This window comes from Cupressus sempervirens, chromosome 9, assembly GCF_028749045.1.
Source record: "Cupressus sempervirens isolate cs-2001-9-10 chromosome 9, ASM2874904v1, whole genome shotgun sequence".
Taxonomy (NCBI): Eukaryota; Viridiplantae; Streptophyta; class Pinopsida; order Cupressales; family Cupressaceae; genus Cupressus; species Cupressus sempervirens.
This window is the reverse complement of record NC_143126.1, coordinates 773,735,552-773,752,620: the sequence shown is the minus strand read 5'-3', so window position 1 is coordinate 773,752,620 and position 17,069 is coordinate 773,735,552. Positions and strand designations below refer to the sequence as shown.

At 33.3% G+C, this 17,069-nt stretch overlaps 1 pseudogene; it reads right to left on the bottom strand.

The window, feature by feature from the left end:
* Positions 1-1,495: 1,495 nt before the first annotated feature.
* LOC149541000 (uncharacterized protein At4g15970-like) overlaps positions 1,496-17,069 on the bottom strand; it is a 34,652-nt pseudogene continuing 19,078 nt past the window's right edge.

The following is a 17,069-nucleotide window of genomic DNA, read 5'->3' as shown; positions in this document are numbered from 1 at the left end:
CCTGAGTGAAATTAGTCCATAGTCGATCCCAACTCAGTAAAGTATCTCGTCCACTGACAACTTGAACAAAGACACTCCATTGTTTAGTAAACCCATTTAGGGCTATTCTCACTAGCTCATCATCACTAGGGCTATCTCCAATAGCTGCTAACTCATCCTTGACAAGTCTGAGCCTGGTGAGGTAACTTGTGACATCTTCTCCCTGATTCATCCTGGTATTCTTTAGCTTCTCTTTGAGAATCAACTTCCTGTTGGTGGTAGCATTCTGGTACAGATTTAGAATGGTGTCCCACATCTTCTTTGTTATATGTAGCTCCGAGATATGTGGAACAATATGATCCTTGACACCATCAAGGATAATCCTCCTCGCTTTGGCATCGTCCTTCCTATATGCTGCAAAATGTGTTGCATTCGTTGGTACAGGTACACCACTGGTAGCATAATCCTTGATACCATTCTCTTCCAACAATAAAGAAATTATGGCCTTCCAGACACAAAAATTTGATGCATCATCCAATCTATCCTAATCTCTCAAACTAGCTGAAGCCATCTCAAGGGTTTAAAGCAATAATAAATCTAAAGAGATCAAAATTTCTTTCCTAGGGCAAAACTCTTCTACCCTTAACAATGCTCTGATACCATGTGAAAAATCTAACTATTGCGGTCACTGATTATTAATCTCCTATCATAAATGATTATTAAACTACTGAAAACAAATTTCTAGCTAATATTGAAAAATAACACAACTGCAACTTCACTTGTAAAATACGGAAAGAAATATGCAACACAATAAACACAATATTTTCAAACAAATTGTCCCTGGAAAAACTCGTAAGGGAAAACCAATTCTACAGATGAGGAATTATATTAAACTTCAGCAAATCAAGAGATACAAAATTCCTTGCCTCTTACTGGCAGAACTTCGACAACCTCCTAATTTCTCCCGCTGATATTCCCCACTGCTATCCCCACGCTAACACTGCGCCCTTGCTAACACTACAAGGCTGTTTGCTAACACTGCAAACATTTCTCCAAAACTTATCTTTCCAAATGACCCAATGACCCCTTTTTATACTACTCCTATTGGTAAATCAACGACCAAGATTAAATCAAACCAACGGCTGAGATTAAGACAACTCGACAGCCAATAATAGAATTGGTTGCAAGGTGTCCAAAAGGGAATCACTAAAATTAGTAAATAATTATCCTTGAAACAACCATTTACTAATTCTCAGCAAGTGGACAAACAGTTGTCCAAACTACCCATAACTAATGCTTCTATACATAGATAAGGATGAACAGCTATCCAAGCTACCCATAAATACTACTGCTATTTTCAGGTCAGAAATAACAGTTGTCCAACTAACAATAATTAACACTCGGCATCTATAAGAATCCACCACCGCTTCTCATTTTTTGCCCGTGACAAGAAGCAGGAACAGGCATACAATTTATCCAGCAATTCCTCCACCCTGAACATAGACCTGACGTACCTCTAGAGCGCTGCAAGCAGAAGATCCAATTTGGCTTGCAAATAAAGAAGGGAATCGGGTGGATTGACATCAATGATATTGAAAATGTAATCTTTGCAATTGGGCATGCACCGGGCTTCAACTGACCACGCCAGCCCTTTCATTCGCATGATCTCAATACGCCCACATCCGACATCAAATTTAATGGAGTCATCTGAGGCCCTGGAGCTTTGCCATATAGCGATTTCAATTTCCAAATCCAATATGTACTCATTGCTGCCCATGTTGAAAACTCAAGTAGATTTTAAACAGTTTGGTAATTATAAGTAGCAGATTTCATGGGCCTTCTTGTCTGTTGCACTCTACTTTCCTTGCAGCATCCAAGAAACTGAGAGGATTAATTCCTCCAATTTCTCTAGCCTTCCATGTCCACCTCATTTGGTTTTCATAGCAATATCCAAGAAATTGGGAAGCTACCCCTCCAGCTCTTCGTGGCATCCTCCTTTATCCAACTTTTTTCAGATCCCTTCATCTTCCTTTCTCCTTTTTCCTCTCCCTCGCCTCCTCTTCTTCTCTTCGATATCCCCCATTTCCTTCTTTGTTATTCCTCTATTTTTTTTGCGTCTTTTCATTTTCATAGTATTATTCCATCTTTTTTCATAAAAAATGTAGAATACATTATTTTATTAATAAACTAATTTAAAACAACTAGTGCACATGCCTACTTCACTACAAGTAAATTACACTTTAAGAAAAGAATTTCACATAGCAATAAAGCTATTTTGATACTTTTCACAAATATTTTTTAATACATATATGAAAAGTATTTAAATTGAAGATATTCTTTTCTATTATGTTATTAATTAAGCCGATAGGCTTAGTGTGGGAACTTTGTTCCCCAAAATTGTTTTTGTAATGGAAAATTTGTAAGACTTGTTGATTTTTTATTTTTCTGATCCAGTCAACCGACTTTTAGAAATTTCTAAAAGATATTTAGTTTCACGGACAAGTTTCTAATATGTGTTAATAGTCTTGCATATCCATTGCAAAAGCTACAAAGACCCCTTTCCAATCTTTAAAAAAAAAATTAATTTAATGTTTAGATCGTTCAAAACTTTTTTTGAATGCTTTCCATAGAAAATTCTTCCAAACTTATAATTTGAGTTTTAATTTTATGCACAATGGAGAAATGGGATGTGCATAGCTTTGGAGTGTTGGCATTGGAAGCAATAAGCATAAAACATCTAGTCAGAGAAGGGTTCAAGGAGGCTTGGTTTAATGCAGCTCAAACTAATAATGGAAGTGAGCTTTGGTAAAGGATATTTTGGATGAAAGACTTGAAGATCCACAAGAAGCTATGGTGGAAAATATTTTGTGGTTGTTAAAATTTATGGGGCCACACAAGACTCTTCTTACAAAACCATTAACCATTCTCAACTATTTGCAGGCTCCTTGAATGGTAGAACAAATGCTTTTTTTTCTTAGAATTTTCCAGACCATAGTTGCAAGTATGAATGGATTATAAAATGGTAGAACGTATGCTTTAAATTATATTCCCTAATCTACCTTTTTTTTTTCTTCCCCTATATGTTGATTTTTTTCTTCCCCTAGATGTTGGGATCTAATCTTATTAGTGTACTCTTTAATGTTGAAATTACATAACAAATTTGTAGGATGTTGTTAATAGAATTTACATAACTAAACAATGAAGTGATTGTGGGGCATTAAAGACCCAAGGAAATACAAAAAAGAGGAGATTTTACCACTTTTACAAGAAATTTTGGAGTTCAATTATTTGTTTTGTACATTTTTTTTTCAGGAAAGATGTGATAATTTTAGCCATGCCAATTTGTTGTTTTCCCTTGACATATTTTGAGATCTATGTGAAAAGCTTTGAAGGAAAAGCCAAAGGCATCGGTATTCTTTTTTCTTATGTTTTTTTTTTGGAATTTACAGTTCCTTTTTAGAGAGCCCAATTCATCTCTCTATTTATCGAGGTCTCCAGATATGGAGGAGAAAGAAATTGGTTTTTGATTTATATTTTTAGTTTTAGAGCTAAGATGAGATTTGAAGTAGTAGAGCAATAATTTAGGGTTAAATTTATTTGGCCTCTCATTTGATAATATTTTAAGAGGGAGAGCAATTAAGAAATGAAGAAAAAAAAGGAGACACTACTAAATATTTTATCTTAGTGGATATTCAATTTTTGTTTGAAACATTAGATGTATATAATAAACTTACAAAATATAAATATATATAATAAACTTACATACCCATTGTATATGTATGGGACTAATGTAAGCTACTTTTAATATGATATTTACTAAATATATATTTAGAATGACCAAATTTTTTTGCCTCATCTCAACAACAAAAGGTTACTCATTTTGGCTATTGAAGATAAAAAAAACTCACCATTATGCACTAGACTTCAAAATTAGAATATTACCAGGTTGTGGTGTGGCACAGAGGTAATGCATGGAATTTAAATAAAAAAATTGAAATCCCTAAAAAATCTTTAAACTAAACATTGTTCTTTAATTTTCATTGTTTAATAATATATTTTAATAAATATATAGTTCTTATATGATAGATTATTAAAAATTAATTTGTTTCGTTCAATTTTAAAACTTGTGTATGATTAATTTTTTTAAAATAAAATTATTTTGTTGATAAATCATTAAATTTAATAACTTGTGTTGATTAAAAATATTCTAATCAAATCTTCATATAAATTTTTTTATCGATCATTGTTAAGAAATTTAGAAATCTTCACAAGTCTTCAATTGAAAATGATACTATTTATATCATTTATTTATACAAGACCAATGTTTCAATTATTATCATCTTAATAATACTAATATTTTAATAATAAGTAAATTATAAATGATGTAGTATAGGGGACTTTGAAGAAATCTGAATGTTGTAGTGTATGATGGATGCATCACATTTTTCATCTATGATTGGAATGGCCATGATCCATGCAATCAATCTTTTATTTCTTAATTTATTTTGAAGACATTTGTCCGTAATATGAGAAGAATTTTAACATGAACAGTTCTAAATGAATCTTTTGAAAAGTCTAGATTCCTTGATCAAGATTTATAAAAGCTAATAATATTTAAAACTTTAAAGTATCTTTTTTTCCTAAATTTTTAAGCAGTAAGACCTCTCCATTTTACAATTCCTAGATGAACAAAAAAAGACCTTTTATTTTTTTAATGATGTAAAAAATAATGAACAATTAGAAAGTTGTTAAATTTACAATTTCTAGATGAACAAAAAAAGACCTTTTATTTTTTTAATGATGTAAAAAATAATGAACAATTAGAAATTTTTTTAATTTACAATTTCCAGATGAAGAAAAAAAGACCTTTTATTTTTTTAATGATGTAAAAAAAATGAACAATTAGAAAGTTGTTAAATTTCCTTTCCCAAATTTGGAATATTCCAATTATCTAAGACCTCTCCATTTTACAAATTTCAGATGAACAAAACAAAACATTTATTTTTTAATGATGTAAAAAATAATGAACAACTAGATCCTAAATTTGGAACAATTATCTGTTAATTCCAGATTAGCAACAATGGTTTTTTCCCATCACTTATGGAGAAATTTATGTTAAATGTGAACTATTAATTGTTTTCTCCACCTCTTCAGAAATTACATCCAAATTTTTGCTTCTTCCTTTATTTATTCATTGCAATTCACACATGTTGTAATTCTAGTTGATAAAAAATTATTTTCAATGACTTTATGTTTTGTTTGTATTTTTCTATAAGTTTTGTTTCTCCGGCAAGATCTAGATTGCACAAACAAGTTATTTGTGTGTACTGATGATAGAATTGTGATAGAATATGTTTTTTTAATTTTATTGATGATTCTTGTTTTTGTTCTATTTTGGACAATATTGAGAGCAAACCATGTATAAGAGTCAAAGATGTAGATATTTTGGGAGTAGTCAACATGACCATAATTATTTGGAATGTGAATAACAATTGCTATATTGATTATTTTAGTTTTCATACATTAAGTAGAATTTAATTAGTGATAGAATTTTTGAATTACAAGAATGTAACAAATTTTGAGAATATACATTTTTAATAAATAAAAAAAATTACTACATTTTATAGTTGGGAAGAATAATTTGATTTTCAAATTAGATAAAATATATATTTCTTAAATATTTAACTCCTATTAATAAAAAAAAATGAAATCATTAAAACTTTTCTCATCAAAATTTTGTTATTAATGTGTCATATAACTTTTATAGATACAAATAAAATCTCTATCTTAGGCAAGAGCCTATAACACAATGCTAACTTGTGAGCCTCTTATGTCAGAGGTCTTGGGTTCGAATTCACTTAACACATAAAAATAATTAATTATTAAAAAAATAAATAATTAATCTTGGCTTCGGCCAATTACTGATTTTAAAAAAATCAGCTTTTTGTTGCATGTACAAAACATGCAACTCCTAGTTTTATTAGTTCCTTTATAGCAGGCATTTGTTACCTGCAATTATTTATAAAATTTAGACCAATTAATTTTAAATATTTTTTAAATTTATTAAATTATTATAAAGTTTGATAAATTTCATGTATTTATAAATTTCAAAAAATGATAATTATCAATGTTTTAATTGGTTGTGAGTCATAAATGTAAGAAGAAAAAAAAATTACTAAAACTTAAAATTCAATAAATTTCTAGCTATCTTCAATGCAATTAAATAATCCAAATCCATAAGGTAAATTCTAGAATGTAGTTTATTTATCACCTATAAAATCATGTGCTTGTTCGGAGAAACAATTTTTGTCAATTACAACTAAAATTTGAAGGCTCATTCATTGTTCGAGACTAAAGCGTAAGGAAGGTGGAAAAAAATTAAAAATAAATAAATAAATAATATATTTATGTATGTATGTATGTATGTATGTATATTGGGTGAAACATTATATTTATATTAATACTAAATTGTTCAAAATAGCTCCTGGAGAAAAGAACTAGAAAAGAAAAGCTTTGGTCATTGTCTGATACAAAAAGGATAGAGAAGAAAAAATACTGCATCAAGAGAGTGTATCTATCAACACTAATGAATCTTGTCCTAGAGATTCCCAAATCAATAATATAGTGATTACAAAGAGTCCAAAACTCATATGAATAGAATTCATTGTTTGGTGCCAGAGACAAAACCAAGAGCCCAGCCAAAAACTATCATAAACATTGCCATCACTGATCTACATCCAAAACTCCAATTGATACCATGATATTAGAAAGCCATCTGATGCAAGTGCAATCCAAGACCATGACTTGTATACAATATCTCAAAAGAACAAGTGAAATCCATAAAAGAAAAAACATGTGAAATCATAGAGAAGTCATGATTTACTATTAAATAAAATATGAGAATGAGTCAATCTTATTCTAAACATATTCTTTTGCCACAATATTAACCAAGTTGGGGAGATCAAGGAAGTTAAGTAGGGAAAGTAACGAGGGTATGTGCAGGATCATGGTGTACAGAACTATGGCCTTAAGTGGCAGTGAAAAACTAGCAAATCAGGGTTATGTCAGCTTGACACATAATTTTAAAGTGGTACTAAAGTTTATATCAAAAAGTTGTAAGAAAATAATCTGTAGGAAATTGAATCTAGTTTCTAAACTACAAGGCCTTATCTGGAGAAAAAATTATTTGACTGGTCAAAAGTTTGGATTTTAATGGAGTGCTACAAAAATTTCGGGGCAAAAATAAAAAGTAGGTGTATGTCTGACCACCTTAATCATAATCAAATGATAATATTTTTAAATATAATTTTAGATATAAAAAGTAGACTCATGCTTGGATGTGACACATATTTTTGGGAATTTTTTTTTCCAAAGAAATAATTAATTATGAATTTTCTAATATACTATTTTCGGAATTAAAAAACTCCTGTGTCTGACCACCTTAACTAGTTCAAAAAAATCAAAATTAAGTTTTTCTTTTATTTTTCTTATACTAGTCGAAGCATAGAATGTGACGCATCTTTTGGATTTCACAAATCTTATACGGTTTAAAAGTTATAACTATTTTTCAACCAGTATGTCAATCAACACTTTGTAGCTAACTCCATTAGGAAATAAGTAATAATTACTTACTGAACACATAATTTGACAAACCTTACATTTATGAAAAGCTAAGAACATTCTTAAGAAACCCTTTTCATTACATCAACTTTTGCTTTAAAAAAAGTCGTCAGCTACATGCTTGAAGTAAAAAACACATAAGAACATGCCAAAAACACATTTTCGTGATGTTTTAAAGATGACCATATAAGGTTGGTATCGAAAGATATAGTAGGAATTATAAAGGTATTAATTGTTTTCATTTAGTATCAGGATGGGTGGAAAAAAAGTTGGAATAGATTTTGAAATTCTTTGAGGCATTTCAGAACTACATATTTTCAGATCGCCACTTTTTTGGCACACCATGATCCTGAACATACCCAAGAGTTAATATAAACCTCGTCAATACCCAAATTAGCTAGACAATCAACTAAAAGATTGCCTTCTCTATAAGTATGCATGATGTAACATTTAGAGATTGAATCAAGAAGAGACCATACTTGATGTAATATATAGTGTATGGACCAATTCTATACATGACATTTAATACATGCATTAATAATAATGGATGAATCCCCTTCAACATGTAACTTAGATATAGAAAGTGATTTTACAAGTTCCAAACCAAAAAGCAAGGCCAAGGCCTCAACTTTGTTATTAGTACACTGAGGGAGAGAAGATGATTTTGTTGTAATTGCATGAACTTAAAAATCTCTAATGACTATGACATAGCCAAAGTTGATTGGATTTCCTCTAGAGGTCCCATAAAAATTGAGTTTGAAATAACCCTCACTTGGAGGAATCCACTTGGTTTGTGCTAGGATAAGAGGAATCTTGGATGGAGACATTGGAGTAGGAAGATGAGGAAAAAGTAAACTCTTCCACTGATGAATAACATAGCCATCCTAAGGAGAAAAAACATGTTTATCCTTACATTTACTTACTCAAGCATTAACAATATCAACAATTAATCTCTCTAATCCTTCAAAAAATTGAGGGATTGGAGATGATGTCTGTCTAAAAAATTTATTGTTTCTTTCCCACCAAATTGCCCATACTACAGATGTAGGGATGCACTTCCAAAGACATGAAAATATTGATTTAGAGTATAAGATTGGCCATGCTTGGAATAAATTCCATAGAGAATTAGGTAATGGCATATAGAAATTAAGCTTATTAAGGACAAAATGCCAACAATCTTGGGAAAAAGGGTAGTTTAAGAGGAGGTGATCTATTGTTTCTATAACTTGTAGATAGAGAACATAGTGAAAGTGATTAGAAATGTTCAAACTATGAAGATGATCACTAGTTAAAATTTGGTTCTTTAGTGCAAGCCATGCAAAGCATCCTTCTTTTTGTAGAATTGAGCTATTCTAGCAGAATTCAAAAGCATGATATGTGGTATGATTAAATTGGTTGTGTTGGAGAGCTAAGTATCCTAGTTTAATAAAGTATTTACCATCTTTAGCTAGAACCCAAAAGAGGCAATCTAGTTGATTAGACATAAAAGCATTCCTTTTAGTTAGTACTTGTTTGAAAGAGGTAGCCTGATTGTGGGATATAAGAAGAATTGAGGGGTCTTGTCAAATGACTAGCTCTGTGACTCTATGAATAACTGATACATAATGTAGTGCCTCTCCCATTTGACTTTTGAAAGTGGTCCTGATGGATGCAACCTTGATGATCTGTTTTTTGTGATGGTTCTTGATTATGACCCTGAGTGGTCTACACCGTTGAGGTGTTTGGATTTATGTTTCTTTATCAGTGACGTTGATTATGCTTTTGACTGATCTTTGAGATTATGATGTAATTTTTGGTTCACTGAGGTTTGTGTTAGTGATTACCAGGATCGATGTGGTATCATGAGGTTGTTCCGTGATTACCTTGAGATGTGTGTAGAGATTGCTCTATGTACTATTACCATGCTACACTGGACTAGGTTCCTGTAGCAGTGGTTAGTCATGTTTATGACTATGGTTGTTTATGTGTTTTAAGTGACCTTTTAATGCAGAGTAATCAATCTTTATTAAATGCATAAGTAATTAAATGGATTGTTCATGTGAGATTATTTGGTTATGTGTTGTAGACATTTACCTTGTTACATTTATGATTAGAGAGATATTTGTTGCTCATGTTATGTTTACATTTGAGATGACCCGAGGGTCAGATGTTACTCTTTGATTCCAGTATCATAGATATTAGACTACTATGATGTTCCGTTAATCATATTGCATGATGATGCCATTTTGAGATGACAGTGTGTTTTATGATGTTATCTGGTTATCTGGTATTTGGACATACCTCTGATTTTGTTATGTGATGGATTTAATGCTATGGTTATTTACTTCATTCCTACGTTGCTATGCCTTTTGCCAACGTGAGTGATGTAAATAGATTATTTTAATATAATTAAATAAATGGTTAAATTAGGTGATTTAATAAGTTTATTGCTTCGGTTATGTTATAATATGCAATTGCACTTGATTGTGTTGTTTAGTGTGCAGGATTTATATCCCTGGCAATGGCACTTTGAGTTAGTGATTCAACCATTCATATTTTACCAATGTCGCCTTTGTATGGTCAACGTATCCTTAATTAAATGTTTTAATTTAAACCTTTCGGTGATTATTAAATCCGAACTCATTTGCATTATGTGATTAGACCAGTAAGCGTGTCTATGCATTTAGAGGTTCGCATTGTCGCGAAAGTTATTAAGGAGATTTATGTGTTTTTTGGTTTTCAGGCTTTTTAATTGATTTATTTTAATTTTTGGCAGCTTTTCCATAGATGAATTCCTATTTATAGGAATAGCCTGTTTTCATTTGGGTCGATTCGGGGTTCAACTAGATTGGCTGGTTAAATGCCCTAATTGATTATTCACCCAAAAAGTGAATAAGTATCCAAAAAGGAATTTAATTCCTCACTTCTCACTTTTGAATTGGAAAGTTGGAGAGTAAAACCCAAAATCCTCTTCATGAGGATTTACTGTTTTGTTCGTTGTGGGAGCTACGGGCATGGGATCATCACGAGGTTGGGCTCGTTAGATCCAGCTTGGGGAAACCTTGGATTTTGGCGATTTTCAGCTACTTCTGTGAGATATTTATTTTATGGTTTAGATTCCTGTTTTGCCCTTTTGGCTGTGAGGTAGGGCTTTCCTGTTTTATTGTTTTTGCTTCATTTCTGCTTCTGTTTTTGGTAGTCGTTTGTTTGGAGGCTAAGAACTAGTGTTCCCCTTCATTTCTGTATGTTAGTTCTACTCGGTTGGGCGGGTATGAACATTTCCCTATTTTTTGAGATGAGGGTTTGGAGTTTTGCACTGTTATGCTGGCCGTTTTTGCATACGGTGTCCGATTTAATTTATTTTTGGATTTTTGGGGTTTTTGAACCCAAAGGCCAAGTGGTGTTAATGTTGAAGTTTTTCCAAAATTTGAGATTTTTACCTCATTTTGCGTGATGCCCTGTTTTCTTGAGTTTTCTTGGCACAATGTGGGTCGTGGACTTGGATGATCCATTTGGATATTAGTCAGACCACTTTTGCACTTTTATGTTACATTGGGATGCGTGTTGCATCCGTACTCCCGACATTGTGTTCGGTTGAGTGATTTTATACTTGTTGTTATGGTTTCTTTTGGACCTTTGCTTTTGTTCGTAAACGCTAGGATTCGTGTAGAATCCATACTCTCGGATTGAGGCTGGTTGAGTGAGTTCATGATGTTTGGTCTTGTTGCATCATTGGGATTTGTGTCAAATCAATACTCTCAGATTAAGGCCGATTGAGTGATTTAATGATGTATGGTTTTATTGGCTTTGGAATTCATGTAGAATCTGTCCTCTTGAGTTGCTTTCGGTTGGGTGTTTGTTTTACATTGTGTTCTCATTCCTATCCTTGTGTTATGATCTTCGCGATGGTGGTGTGCCACACACGAGTACATACGCGTACATTTGTTTGGTGACTTGCGAGGCTCGATCTTTCATGAATTTGCCGAAAGTTATGATCATTGGGGTTGGGATGGGAGTATGCATGCCCACGGGCACTTGTCATAGGATGAGCATGGGTAGGGTAGGGTAGCATATGGAGGGGGCTTCTACCTCGCAGCCTAGTGATCATTGTGCCCAGAGGGTTAGCGAAGGAAGCTTTAATTAAGTGAAAATAAAATAAAATGTGTGACTGGTAATAAAACTTAAGATAATAAAAAGGTTTGGGGTGCAAGAGCCTTTTCGTTGAGGGATGTTGAATCTGCGCAAGTCCTAGCTTGGGCTTTTTGATGCCAAGAGACTCTCCATGATGTTAGTCCCTACTTAGTAGCCTTTTGAGTGTTTGACCACGACCTGTACTCCTTGCATTGTCTTAGATTCTTGGTTCAGCCATCATACTGTCTAGCGTGAGTGTTACCCATGGATGTTGTGTTTTATGTATGTTTGCGGTTGGATCATTATCTTCATCAACACGGCGGGTGTGGACCTATGGGTGCCACATGGTTGGGAGGCATAGCTACCTTCACCACTGCTAGGGATTGGTGTACAGAGATGATCTTTGTCCTAGTGCGACCGTTGCTGGATGTCTTCACTTGGTACTTCGGGTTCTGGAGTATGCTTTCTTGTGATTTATGCTTTCATTGGGATGCTTGTATATCATGTTTAGATGATGTTATTTTATTTGGCACATTCCCTTAGTATTATGTTTAGCATATGATTAGATGATGTGATTTTCTTTAGTAGTATATTTGTTGCTTACTATTGTTTAGCATGTGATAGGTGATGTTACCTACTATAGGATTATCTTATGCATTATCACTAGCATGTTAGATTTCCTTGTGCTTATATTGTTGCATGTTTTTAGCAGTGACGTCCCTATTACGACAGTACCGACGATTTGATCGGTGGCTTGGGATGTTACGCGCAGGGGATGGCTAGGACCCACGATGGTCTTATGATGCTATTGACAGTTGGGAGGAATCGCACACTTATTTGGTTGTTTAGCTCTGAAATGTATTTTTGTTCATTGCGATGTTTATTTCAATATGTGCTTTGCTTTTATGTTTTAGATGGTTAGATGTTTCTCTTTCCTTGCTGTTAGTGCTCTCGAGTGTTCATTCCTCGATTTACGTGGATCTGGTACTCCCCAGTGTGGAGGTTTCCTTGTTTGTTTAGCTTTTTGTTTGTGTTTTGTGTCGCGCTGATTTGTTTCCTCGCATGAGATTGTATTTTCCTCGTGTAAGACTGTTTCCTCCTCGCGCGAGACTGTTTCTTTCTCGCGTGAAAGAATACACTTCCCATGCGAGAATGTAAATCTTCGCGCGGCGTGTAGGGAATCCTTGTGCGAGAATGTGAATCCTCGCACGAAGCTCAGTTGTCATCACATGAAGTGCGCACTTTCTCGCACGAAGCGGTGAAAGATCTTGCACGAAACTCGAGACTAGTTTTCTTTCTTGTGCGAGAAATAGGGGCTATTTAGGCTTGTCGGATGAAAGTTCAGAAGTTGGTTTTGGACTCCCTTTTGGTTTTTACACCTTCTTGGTTCAAAAAAATTTCCTAGGGGTTTTCTTTCTCGCGCGAAAGAATACACTTCCCACGCAAGAATGTAAATCTTCGCGCGGTGCGTAGGGAATCCTCGCGCGAGAATGTGAATCCTCGCACGAAGCTCAGTTGTCCTAACACGAAGTGCGCACTTTCTCACACGAAGCGGTGAAAGATCTCGCGCAAAACTTGAGACCAGTTTTCTTTCTTGCGTGAGAAACAGGGGCTATCTAGGCTTGTTGGATGAAAGTTTGAAAGTTCGTTTTGATCACCCTTTTGGTTTTTACACCTTCTTGGTTCAAAACAGATTTCCTAGGGGTTTAAAATATATTGTTTAAGTATAAGTTGACATATATTTACGTCAACTTATACTTAAGATATATTTTAATATATGCGACAAATCATTTGAGATAGGTTTCAAACCTCTTGGAGATAAGTTATGGATTTTAGGAAATTTCAGGGCTTCAGAAATCCAGACTTAGCCAATTCTCAGGGCTTCAAGATTTCAAGCTTAGCCAAATTTCAGGATTCTACATTTTACCCCAGCTTGGTGTTTTGTTGATGAGTGGTTGTTCTTGAACCCTCATCTTGTTGTAGTGGTTGTTGGCTTTTGTTCGTGTTTGTCTTTTGGTAGAGGCGTTTGGAGATTTGTTGGTTGCCAGGATTGTGTTGAAGTCTTCCATTGCGATCTTTGTGATCCCTGTATAATGTTGTCTTGTGCATTCATACTTGTTAAAAAATATATATATCTTGGCTTGATTTGAATCCTTGTTTCCAAGGATCTCCGGGCGGGGCATTACACATAAGTAGAAAAAGATGTCCCCCAAGCTTGAATCACTATGTTTGAGAAATCCTTTAATGAATCAATAGTGGCAGGACGGGGGGGAACCCATTCCATGAATCAAACTAAAAATTGACACTATCCTTGTTGTTCATTTGTGATGATATTAATGAAGTAATAACTTCTCAAGAAGCCATCATGAAATCCAAAATGACAGACCCCTTTGGCAGGTCTAGCATAGTAAGAACTCTAGAAGGTTCCAAGTTATCTAAATATTTCTTTTGTAAAAGGTGACACCTTTTGGCAGAGGAATTTTCATACATTTACCAAACATGTTTAGCATCAAAAGCCTTATTCCTATTGGTAATGTTGGGAAGTCCAACACCTCCTATTCTGTAAGAGGTTGACATGTCATGAATAGAAATTAGCAGTATTTTCTTCTGACCATTCATATTATCAAACCAAAGAAAGGTGTGGATTAAAGTTTCAATTTGAGAGATGATACCTTTGGAGGTTTGTACAATGGAGAAGTAATAATTAGGAATGATAGAAAGAATAGTTTTGATAAGAAAAATTCTACCCGAGAGGGATAACCAATGAACCTTCCAAGCACTAATTCTACTATTGATATGATCAATCATAGATTTCCAATAAGAGGGTTTGTTTAATCCCATAAAAAGGGAACACCAAGATAAGTAGAAGGTAAATGATCACGGGAAAAACCAACAAGATGGATTATTCTTTGAGTAACCAATTGGGATGTATTAAAAACATAAATTCAGATTTAGTTACATTGATACATTAACCTAAAAATTGTGTATATAGGTCAATGGATTTCTTCATACTTTATGCTTCTTGATATTTAGATGATCCATAGAGTAAAGTATCATCAACAAAAAGAAAATGGATTATGGACAAAGATGTACCTACAATATTGATATCTTTCCACAACTCTTTTTGATTAAAAGAGTTAATAAGTCTACTAAAGACCTCTACCATAATGATAAACAAACATGGAGAAAGAGGGACACCTTGATGAACTCCTTGGGAAGAGGCAAATAAACCTGCTGGTGCACCATTAATGAGAATGGAAAAATGTAAACTTGAAATGCAAGATTTAATCCATTGACACCACCTAGAAGAAAAACTAAACTGATGAAGGTCTAGAAGAAGAAAAGACCAATTCAATTTATCGTAAGCCTTCATCACAAAGGCTGCAATATAATGTTCTTTGTTGGAATGAACGGTCTCATGGGCTATTATAGCCCCCTCAGTTGTTTCTCAACCAGGAACAAAACTCCCTTGTTTTGTTGATATAATTTTTGGAATAATGGGCTTAAGTTGCAAATAAATAGCCTTTGTGATAATCTTATAGATAGTGTTACATAAAGAAATAGGACAGCAAAAGAATAGGGATCATTAACCTTTGGGATGAGAGAAATATTGGTGGTATTTAAGTTCTTCAAAATGGAAACATTTTTCTTGGATTATTCAAGAACCTCAAGCAATTCAAAACAAATGTCATCCCAATTTTTTTTGAAAAAATAATGCAATGAATCCATCAGGGCTTGGTGCCTTATCAAAAGGCATAGAAAAGACTACAACACATATCTCAAAAATAGTAAATGGGGCTATAAGAATTAGATTGTCTTGTTGCATAATCAAAGAAGGAATGGAATCCAAGATCTCATCCACAAGGGGAGAAGAGGGTGGATCCTACGGTGAAGGGGAAAGTAGATTAGAGAAGAACCTTACATTCTCAATTTGAATGCCCTTAGCATCAGAAATCAAATTTCCTAGATGGTCATGAATTGTAAAGATTGTGTTATTAGCTTTCTTTTGTTTGGTAGATGCATGAAAAAGCTTACTATTCTAATCCCCTTGTTGAAGCCACAATTCTCTAGACTTTTATCTCCAATGCTCTTCTTCTTGCTTACATAATTTAGACCACTCCTCTTGCAAATTCTTCTGTCTTGAATGAATATCAACATTTAAACCATGGAGTAAAATATGTTCATTAATCTTAGCTAGTTTTTTTCTACCACCTTTTTCTCCTCAAAAATATTTTTAAAGCCATGTTTATTCTAGATCTTGATTAAGGCCTTTGGCATACTGCATTTTCTTGTGAAATAGAAACATTTTGGTTCTTGGTTCTAGTGCAGCATCCTTCCATCATTGTTATAAGAGGCCATCAAAGTGGTGATGACGATACCATACACTTTCAAACTTAAAAGATGGTGTAGAAGAACTAGTAAGAGGAGAATTTGATGGAAGAATGGACAATTGAATAGGGAAATGGTTAGATTCTAAATATGGTAATATATCTGATTGGATAGTATAATTTGCTAATTTCCAACATTGTGAACAAAAAAATCTATCCAATCTAATTGCAATCTGGTGGAACCCAACTCTTCTATTAGTCCAAGTGAAAGATCCAGCTTGTGGGTGAACATCAAATAGAGCATTATTGCCAACAAAGTCATTAAAGTCCCGGGTAGCTCTAGGAGGGGGAATAATCCCTCCATACTTATCCTTGGGATGAAGAATGGCATTAAAGTCACCAGCAATAATAAATTTGACACCTACTTATTGCTAGATAAAACCTATAAGAGTAAACCATAAACTTTGTTTATCTGACATAGGAATAGGGCCATAAACATTAATCAAACGGAATGAAAGTTCATAGTGTTGATTGGATAATATTTTCCAATTAGTTCCTTGATGGAGATGTTGAGTCTTGATAGTCTTAGGATTCCATAATACAACAAGGCCCCTATAAGCACCTAAGCTAGGAACTTGTGAGGAATTCCATGATGACCAATATCCAATAGATTTATGAACGTTATTTGTATATAATATTAAATTTGATTGAACAAACCATGTTTTAACTCAGAGATTTTTTTTAAAAAAAACTAAGATTATGGTTGAATTTTTATGAAAAATATTTTACATTCTTTAGAAATATTATATGCGTGCTATTTTGCAAAAGTAATTTTCTCTTTCATTTTTTTATATAATTTTCATTCTTGCTATATAAAAGTCAACATTTAGTTTATTGGAACTATGTCTTTCAATGTTTCTCCTACATTGTAATCTTGGCACCTTTAATTATCGCATAGAATTCTTATGATCACACATTTTATTTCATGATGATAAGAACTCAAATTTTAACATAATATTTTGTTACAAATAA